This window comes from Arachis hypogaea, chromosome 18 (assembly GCF_003086295.3).
Source record: "Arachis hypogaea cultivar Tifrunner chromosome 18, arahy.Tifrunner.gnm2.J5K5, whole genome shotgun sequence".
Lineage (NCBI taxonomy): Eukaryota > Viridiplantae > Streptophyta > Magnoliopsida > Fabales > Fabaceae > Arachis > Arachis hypogaea.
In genome coordinates this window covers 20,028,393-20,037,825 of record NC_092053.1, presented here as the reverse complement: position 1 = coordinate 20,037,825, position 9,433 = coordinate 20,028,393, and the positions used below count along the sequence as shown (strand labels likewise).

Sequence of the window (9,433 nt, the reverse complement as noted above, 5' to 3'; positions counted from 1 at the left end):
AAAAGTAAAGTATCGCTTTTGTTCTTAGCGTTTAGAATAAGTCTCAAAATTATCCCTAACATTATTTACTTTATTTTAAATTAGTCCAAAATCGCCCCCAAAAAAAGTTAGTCCATTCTTTTTTCTTTCTCCAAATTTACTTTAATTTTAATTAACCATAAACTCTAACCCTACACATAATTAATCTTACTAAATATAACCTATCCTTAATCCTAAACTCCAATTCTTATGTCATCCCATCTCCTATCTCCAACTCTTTCCACCACCAATCTCAACCTTACACCATCTGTCATCTACCAGCACGCAACAGCATCCACTGTCACTATCATCACCACTAGCATCATCCTATTTAAAGGTGTTCAGATTTAAATCAATAAAAAAAACACGAAAGTATACCAATTCAAATCAAAAATTGAAACAAACCGCTCAATTTTAAATTTTTTAGATTTTGGATCAGATTTATTGCGGTTCGATTCGGTTTACAATTCTGCTCTGCACAATCAAATCGAACCGAACCGCATATATAATGATAATATAAATATTAAATATAATAATAATAATAACAGTATAAGACCCTTCCACCTTTTCTGGTAGCACTTAGGCTATGTTTGGTTGGAAGAAAAAAAAATAGAGAGAAAGGAAATAAAAAGGAAAAAAAAGGAAAGGAAAGAAATTGAGTGAATTTTTATTTTTCTTAGATGTGTTTGGATGGAAGGAAAATAAGAAGGAAAGAAATGTTATAAAAAGACAATTTTACCATTGTATTATAAAATATATTAAAAAAAGTGAAGGGATAATATTAGAAGTAGAGAAAAAAAATAAGTTTTCTCTTCCTTTTCTTTCCAATATTGGAGAGAAAAAAATTGGTGGGTCATACCAATTTTTTTCATCCCTTTTTCTTCCTCTCTAATTTTTTTCCTTAACCAAACAATGAAAAATAATCATTTTCCTTCTCATTTCCTTTCTTCCCTTTTCTTTTCTTCCATTTTTTCCTTCAAACAAATATAGCCTTAGCAGTAGCACAACGCCGCACACACAGTCACACACCCCATGCCCATTTCCTACAAACACAAACCCTAACCTAAAGTGGAGCATCTTATGTGGCTGATTCACATAAAAATGGTACTAGCAATATTAAAAGTCACTTGTTAAATCAGTGTAAAAATTTTTTTAAAAAAATTCACTTGATTCCACACAAAAAAACACTTGTTATGTAGCAACTTAAAAAAGAAGAAAGAAATGGGCTGGGTAATTGTTTGACTGCTATATCATTTAATCCTAATTTATGTAGACAAACCCTTGCTAAAATGATAATAGTAGATGAGTTGCCTTTTAGATTTGTCGAAGGGGAGGGGTTTCGTTATTTCATGAGTGTTTTGCAGTCAAAACTCCATATTCCAAGAAGGATTTCAGTTACTAGGGATTGTTGGAACTTGTTCATGAATGAAAAACATAAGTTGAAGAGTGTTTTTATAAACTCAAATCAAAGTGTGTGTTTGACCACTAATTGTTGGACTTTTGTATAAAATCTAAACTATCTTTGCCTCACTGCACATTTTATTGATCAAGATCGGAAGTTGCAAAAGAGAATTCTTAACTTTTGTCTCATTAAGAATCATAAAGGTGAAACAATTGGTAGGAAGATAGAAAAATGTCTTTTAAATTAGAGAATAAGTAGAGTCTTTAGCATCACAGTTGATAATGCTAGTTCAAATGATGTTGCCATTTATTACTTGAAAGGTAGAATGGAGGATTGGACTTCACATCCTTTAAAAGGTGAACATTTGCATATTAGGTATTGTGCTCATATTTTGAATTTGGTAGTGAATGATGGTTTGAAGGATATACATTCTTCAATTAGCAAATTAGGAATGTTGTTAGATATGACCGTGCTTCTCCTAGTCGCATGGATAGGTTTAAAAATTGTGTTAAAGAGGCTAGGATCCAAGACTGCTCTTGTGTGCAATTAGATGTCCCACTAATTGGAATTTCACTTACATAATGCTTGATAGTGATTTAAAATTTCAAAAGGTCTTTAAGAGATTAAATAGAGGGATGCTGAGTTTGTAATGATAAAGGGGGCATTTCAAAGAATGAAGATTGAGATAATGCAAGAATCTTTGTGAGATTTTTGAAGATTTTTTCGATGTAACAAAAAAAAAAGTCTCGGTTTCTACATTTGTGACCTTTTCTTCATATTTTCATCACTTTTGTTTAATTCTTAGTTCTTTGAAGACTTGGGCTGATAATAATGACATATTACTTAAGGGTATGGCTATAAAAATGAAGGCTAAGCATGATAAATATTGGGGTAACTTGAAGAATATGAACATAATAATTTTTGTTGCTGTGGTACTTAATCCTAGATACAATATTAAGTTTGTTGAGTAGAGTTTTCAAAGGTTGTTTGAGAAGGAGGATGCTGATTTTTTATGTGGTAAGGTGAAAAAAGTATTCAATGACTTATTTAACAGCTATAAAGTTGCTCTCAATAATGATCAAGTACACCAATCTGCACAACACAGCTAAGATGTGGAGATGGATGATGGTGCCTTTGATGATGTTTGCTTTGCAGCAACATTTGAAAATGATGTACAAGCAAGTGAGAGTGTCAACACAAATGAAATAGATTTGTACCTCATGGAGTCCTTGGAGAAACCAGTTAATCCAAGTAGTTTTGACATTTTAACTTAGTGAAATGTGAGCTCTAATAATTACAAATATTCTCTTCTTAGTCAAATTACGAGGGATATTCTAACTATGCCTGTATCTACGGTTGTTTCTGAATTTGCCTTTAGCACTTGAGGTAAAGTGCTTAATCAGTATAGGAGTTCTCTTATCCTAAAAACTGTTGAAGTTTTGATTTGTGCACAAAATTAGTTTTGAACCAATTCATTGCCAATTGATCTTGAAGAATCTTTTAAAGAATTTGAAAAACTTGAAAAAAGTAATGTTTTTTATTATTATGTTTTATTTTATCTGCAAATATTGATTAACTTTACTACTTGATAATATGTTTAAGTTACTAATATTTATTTTATTACATTTTATTATAGAACTTGAGCCAATTTTTTAACTAGTAGATGAAGAAGACTCTGGTGATGAATCTAATTAATGATCAATGCTTCACCTCTCGGCTTGGAGTTTTTTATGTTATGTTTTTATTAAGACTTGTTATGTTATTTAATTTTGTGTTATTGAGACTTTTTTTATACTAAAAATTATAATTTTATTAAGACTTGTTGAATTTGTTGAATTGCTTGACATGTTACTTTATAATGTTTATGAGATTTATGTTTTATTATTATGTTGGGTTGTTGGAGAGATTACTTTATGATATTTATGGGATTATTAATACTTTAGTAGTGTGCATTTATACTATGTCAGGCAGCATTAGCTTTGTAAACTAAGTTATTTTTTATTTAAAAAATCGCAAATCCAAATCAATCCAAACCGCTTGTAATTAGATCGGATTAGTTCGGATCGAATTTTCAAAAAAAGTTCATCTAAATCAAACCATACTACACATAAAATAAGTATTCGGATCGAATGACTTTTCTTTTAAAACCGAACTAAACCGCACCGTGAACACCCCTAATCCTACCACCACCACCAACATCATTTACCACCATTCACAACAGTGACTCTTAATCTAATTGTATGAGTATAAGCCATCAACTCTCTTCAGTTCCAATAATATCCAGACATATCAAATGGACTCTTGTTTTTGTTTTTCTAAAAACCATGTTGATTTGAAGGAGCAACATCTCAATCATTGCATTTAAAGACTCAATTGAGAGTTGGAATAAGACAATGGCTAAAAGTCAACAAGAAAAAAAAATGATATACAAATTGCAACATACCAAGATCCCTGGCGCTTTCCATCTCAAAGTTAGATTCACCAAATCCTTAATTGAGTTGATTTGGTATCATACATATCAGTGGAGTAATTGACATCATTTATATATAAAGAAAGAGAAAACTAACATGAAATTACTCTAGGCAAGCCAATAGTCTCGGGGTAGAAATAAAATTAAACTAGATAGGGTCATTAGGGTGCTTTATGTGTAGAATATCGGTGCTCTCCTCATTGGCTGATACTTTAATGTGGTGACATGTTTCTTCTACAAATCTTCGCTTCTCTACGCTCTACAGAAAGAGGCAAAAATACGAAGCTTAATTTAGCTAAAGAGAACAGCATTTCATCACACATCAATTCAAATAACAAGAAAATTATTTTCCAACATGATTATACACAGATGCAACATCAGAATCTGCTATTTCTATCAAGAAAATGAGGTAAAGTACACGTTATGAATCCCATGCACAAATTCTACAAAGAATGATGCTAAAATATTCTCCTACTGTAATGCAGCAGGGCTCATATCACTGATGATGGAGGGAAGATCAAGTTTAGAGATAAATCACATTTACAAGATGGAACATGGATAAATTTTAATCACAAAACGGTAGACAATACTTTAATCCTAATCATTTAATAGTTTCAAGGAAACAAATAAGGAAGGTGCAGATGAGTGGATTTTATTTCAAAATTTAATCCAAACTATTTATTTAGTTCTGATGGCTAATTTATATTCTCTTATTTCTCATATAAAGATAGTTTGCTATACTCACCTTATAGAAAGTAGGCAAGGAATTGTACTTTAAATCGAAGTTTTGGCATGTAAAAATAAATATATGAACCAAGAAGAAATGAAATATTCAACCTTAACTTCTATTTCCAAAAATAGCATCTACTCAATTAGAGTTATCACTTATCAATATCAAATTACAACGGGTGTAATGTTAATTGAATATAGCCATTATTCCATTCCGATATACCACTTATCCACAACGGAATGAGATATGAACTACATTTACATTGAGATCAAATGATGGATGGATGGTATATTGCCCGGAGTACAATTACAACTATATTAAAGAAACATTTCTATGAAATTCTTATAAATCTAAATTGGGTTCATCAAAACTTTTAAGGTTATCAAGATATAACAATGGTTGATGGGCAAATGAGCTAACACCAATGTGTGAATTCAAATTTGCTGAAGGTTGCTCCTCAAGTGGCTTTTCTCTTCTGCATTCGTTGTAGCTTCTGACACTTGAGATAGATCTGGTATGACAATCCAGTGAATACCATATAAACACAACCCCATTGTTTTGTTGAAAGCGGATTTCCACTCAACAGAGAAGATACCACAATGCTAACGAATTTGCGAGTGGTAGTAATGGTGGTGTTAGCCAAAGAGCCAAATCGGCTTATTGTCAAAAAGATGAAGTTTTGGCCCATAGCACCACAACAGCAGAAGAGAATAATATCCCATGCTGCCTCTAGATGCTATTTGCAGAAGCGAACAGCTTCAAATCCAGTTCCACTGGGCCAGCCAAACATGTAAATCATATTGTATATGGTTCCCCATAAATTCATTCCCAACATAATATTCCAAGCACTTGTTTTAGGGTACCTGAGTAACAAAAACCAGTAATTGTATTAAATTAATAACACTTGCTATAGTCTTAAATATGAATCATCTCCCATTCTAAAATCTAAACATTGCTGAAAAGTCAACATTCAAACACCCGAAAAATAGAACTAAAAATTTTTTACATTTAGTGTCATTATCCTCATCATAATTTTACTTATACACATCATTATCTTGGAATAATGGGAAAAAGTCGGAGTCAGTGAATTAAGAAGGGGGGGGATTATGTCAAGGAAGGACAAGAATCCAAAAGTTTTGCAGTTTACAAGAAATCAGACAGATCGAGGAACAAGGTTTGCTTATTTTACCTTGCTTTTAAGGAATCCTGAGTTGCATTTGTAAATCCATCAAATGTAAGGTTCAGGAAACATAGTCCATATCCAAGGGGAGCATTTGAATATGCTAACTTGGACCAAACCGCTTTGGGATCTGACTCATTTTAAAAAAGAAAAACGAGTTCAGAAACGAAATTTAAAAATTCGTAACAGAAATGATTGAATCAGCGTGTCTTACAGAGTTTCCTGAAGAATGCCTTGGTAGATGTAGGCAGACCAGATGCCGGCGACACAGAATGCCAGAACCAGAACGCGGCGGAGACCGGATCCGTGAGCCTCCATGAATGAAACGATGGCGTTTTGAGGTTTATGTACTTTAATTAATAATTATGATGATGAATGAATGCCACGATATGTGTGTACTTCGGGAGAAAGACGGGAATATAGGAGAGTGGGATCGGTGCGCGCCAACTTACATCAAAATTCCACGTGGACGTTTCTTATTGGTTTCATATACACCGTGGCTCTGCTCATTCGCTGATGCTATAAAGTGGTGACATGTTTCTTCTATAAATCTTCACTTTCATACCTTTACTAGAGCAGAACCCGTGCTACGCGCGGGCATGAACAAAATAACTACGCACACTTTCTATTTAAAAGCCAATTAAATGAATATAATTATATAAATGATTTATCTTTCACAAAAAAGTTGCATTCCATTGCGTAACAATTACATGTTGTTTCAAATTAAAATTCTAAGTCTTTTTTTAGATTTGACTTTGGACAAAGCAAATGTAACAACAAATAATGTTCACATTATTTGCTAGACCAACAATGATTCATTAAGGAGATGATATATCATATTTAATACGGTATGAAAAAAAAATAACATTTTCATAAATAAATATATGCAACTATAAAACACATAATGTAAGTTATGTTCATAGTTATTAATTACTATAATATAAAGAAAATTATAAAAAAATAATAACAAAAATTTTTTTATCACAAAATAGACAACTTATCTTTTCCAATGTTTAACATCCCATTATGATAAATTATTCAAATCTCTGGGTAAAGGGTTGAAAACCATCGCATATACACAGTTTTATCACATCTATTATTACATTTTTAATACGTCTTTTTCTTGTTGAAAAATTATTAAAATATTTTTTCAACTTCTTTTACACCAATCCTAAAATTATTCTTTTGAATTTTAAAATTCAATTCTCTTCTCTCCGATCCTAATTAACTTATTATTTTCTTGTTAATAATAAAATATAAATTTCGATAATTAATCACATGTCCCAAAAATAAAATAATAATGAGACATTGGTACAAAGCCTTTCTTTAACTCTTCTAATTTAAAAATAGAATAAATATGGTAAAAAGTTCCATCAAGAAGAGGACTAAATAAAAAAGAATTAATTAGCAAAGTTAGATGGCCAAAAATTTTTTTCAATAGTAGAAATTTAGTACTCCTAAGTAAAACAATTAAACCTTGTTCCTCCAAAAAATTATAAACCTTGTTTGACAAAGCTATAAACTAATAAAATCTCTTTCAAGGTTAATCATTCAATTTTCTTTAGAATCATTCTTCTAATTTTCAAATTTTGGTAAGAAAAACAAATTAAATTTAGAAAAACTAATACTCAAATAAAATTACGCTAAATAAATAAAATTGAGGAGGAATAAAAAGTAATATAATAGAAAATTCTAAACTTTTAAATGAAGAAAATTATTAAAAACTTGTTCAAACATAAATAGTGTCTCAACATAATATTTTTCACAGTATAACATAATACTTTTAAACACAAAATGATAGCTAACTTAAATAAATGTAAAATTTTACAAACTTATTTTTTATCATCTACACAGGTAAAGTACTCCCTTGAACTAAAAATAAATAAAAATAATGAATACAATTTTTTGCCCAGAAACAGAACAATAAGAAAATTATATTATGGCATCTAAATTATATTCCTTTGATTGATGTTTTCTTGGGGTTCACTTAAGTATTAACGACTAGATTCGATCACAGCAGTTTGTGGAGTTATCATTAATGTTGCAACAAGTTCATGGTGAGGTTGCAATCATCAGAGACTTCAATGCCATCACAAACCATCATGAAAAAAGAGGGCGAAAATGAGAAATCCCCTGCTTTCATGGGATTATTCACAGTTGTTTTAGGTTACTCATTACTATTCTGGCCTCTGCCTCGACCACATCTGCGTCCACGAGTTATCATTTGGTTCCTGTTCACACCAAACAAGTGATATCAAGGGGGTCAGTCTCAATATTTTAAGTCTAATACTTCAAAGTTCCAAATGCATGCTCATATACAAATATTCCACATATATCAATTAGATATCCTAATTATCATATACACATAAGCAGAGTATGCCCAGAAGCATAGCCAGTCCGTACCTCAGGCTCTACAGGAATGAACCACTCTGATACCATAATGTAACACCCTACCACATAAAGTCTTATGCTTAAGTCGTAAAGTAAGGGTGGCAAGGTATTACTACCTCTAAAAGAAAAGACTTATATGTATATAATTAGAAGAAATTGTAACCAGGAGCCTTAAAGAAGAAGCTACGCAAGAACAAAACCGAAAATTCGCGTCACACTCGCACAGATACACGTAAAGCGGATAGGTAGGATCAAGAGGAAGGCTAAAAATATTATATATACAGATTAGGATTCCAAAATATAGATAACAAGCTCCGAACTCGACCTGCGAAGCTAAGGTCGGCCAGAGTATACAGACATATATATACATAACCCAAAGTTTTTTCCAAAACATAAATAAAACATTTGTTTCTCCAAAATCAATCTCTGAGGGGGCAGAAATAAAAAATATACATTGAAGAGTCTATATACATTTATGTACATAGCCTAAAACAAAATATGACAGTCCAAAAGATAGCTCTTCACTTGTAAGGAGGGTCTCCAGACGCTCAACGATGTGCCTCTTAACCTACATCTGAAAAAAAATATCATATGTATGGAATGAGAACCGGGGGTCCTCAGCATGGTAAAGGTGCCCGCATAATTAATATATAAGGTCTCGAGAGAGCCATAGGCATTCCTAGAACTTCGATACTCAGATTTAAACTTAAAGAAGCATACTAAACCAAAAATTCGGAAATCTATTTATGGATTCTAATTCTAATCTAACTTTAACATAACATTTCACTTTCTGTCTCCTCTAACCTTCCGAATCACCCGTGGAACATCCCCCCCCCCTTTACACCCTCCGCCAAGAGGGGTCTCTCAGAAAACATGCACTTACAATTCAAGTAAGGAAAACACATATAGAATACAAATACGATTAATAGGCAATTAGTAGATAAGCATAGTTAATTAAATAATTAGGCAAAGCAAGATAATGCACACTCAAGCAAATTATACAAATGAACATGATGTATACCTATCCTATGGCTTATGAGTATTATATGTCAGTTATATAGCCAACCCGACATGTCTTGGTATCTAACCATGGACAGACCCTTTGTGCGCGTTTCCCCAAGCTCAAAATTATCCATGGAGAGAACTCCAAGCTCAAATCAATATATATATATATATATATATATATATATATATGCATGCCCATGGGGGAACCCGGGGAGTCAAAGTGTCCGGTCACATATT

At 32.0% G+C, this 9,433-nt stretch overlaps 1 pseudogene; it reads right to left on the bottom strand.

Moving 5' to 3' along the window:
- Positions 1 to 4,804: 4,804 nt before the first annotated feature.
- On the bottom strand, positions 4,805 to 6,118 carry LOC112769721 (UDP-galactose/UDP-glucose transporter 3-like; annotated as a pseudogene).
- Between the last annotated feature and the right edge of the window lie 3,315 nt (positions 6,119 to 9,433).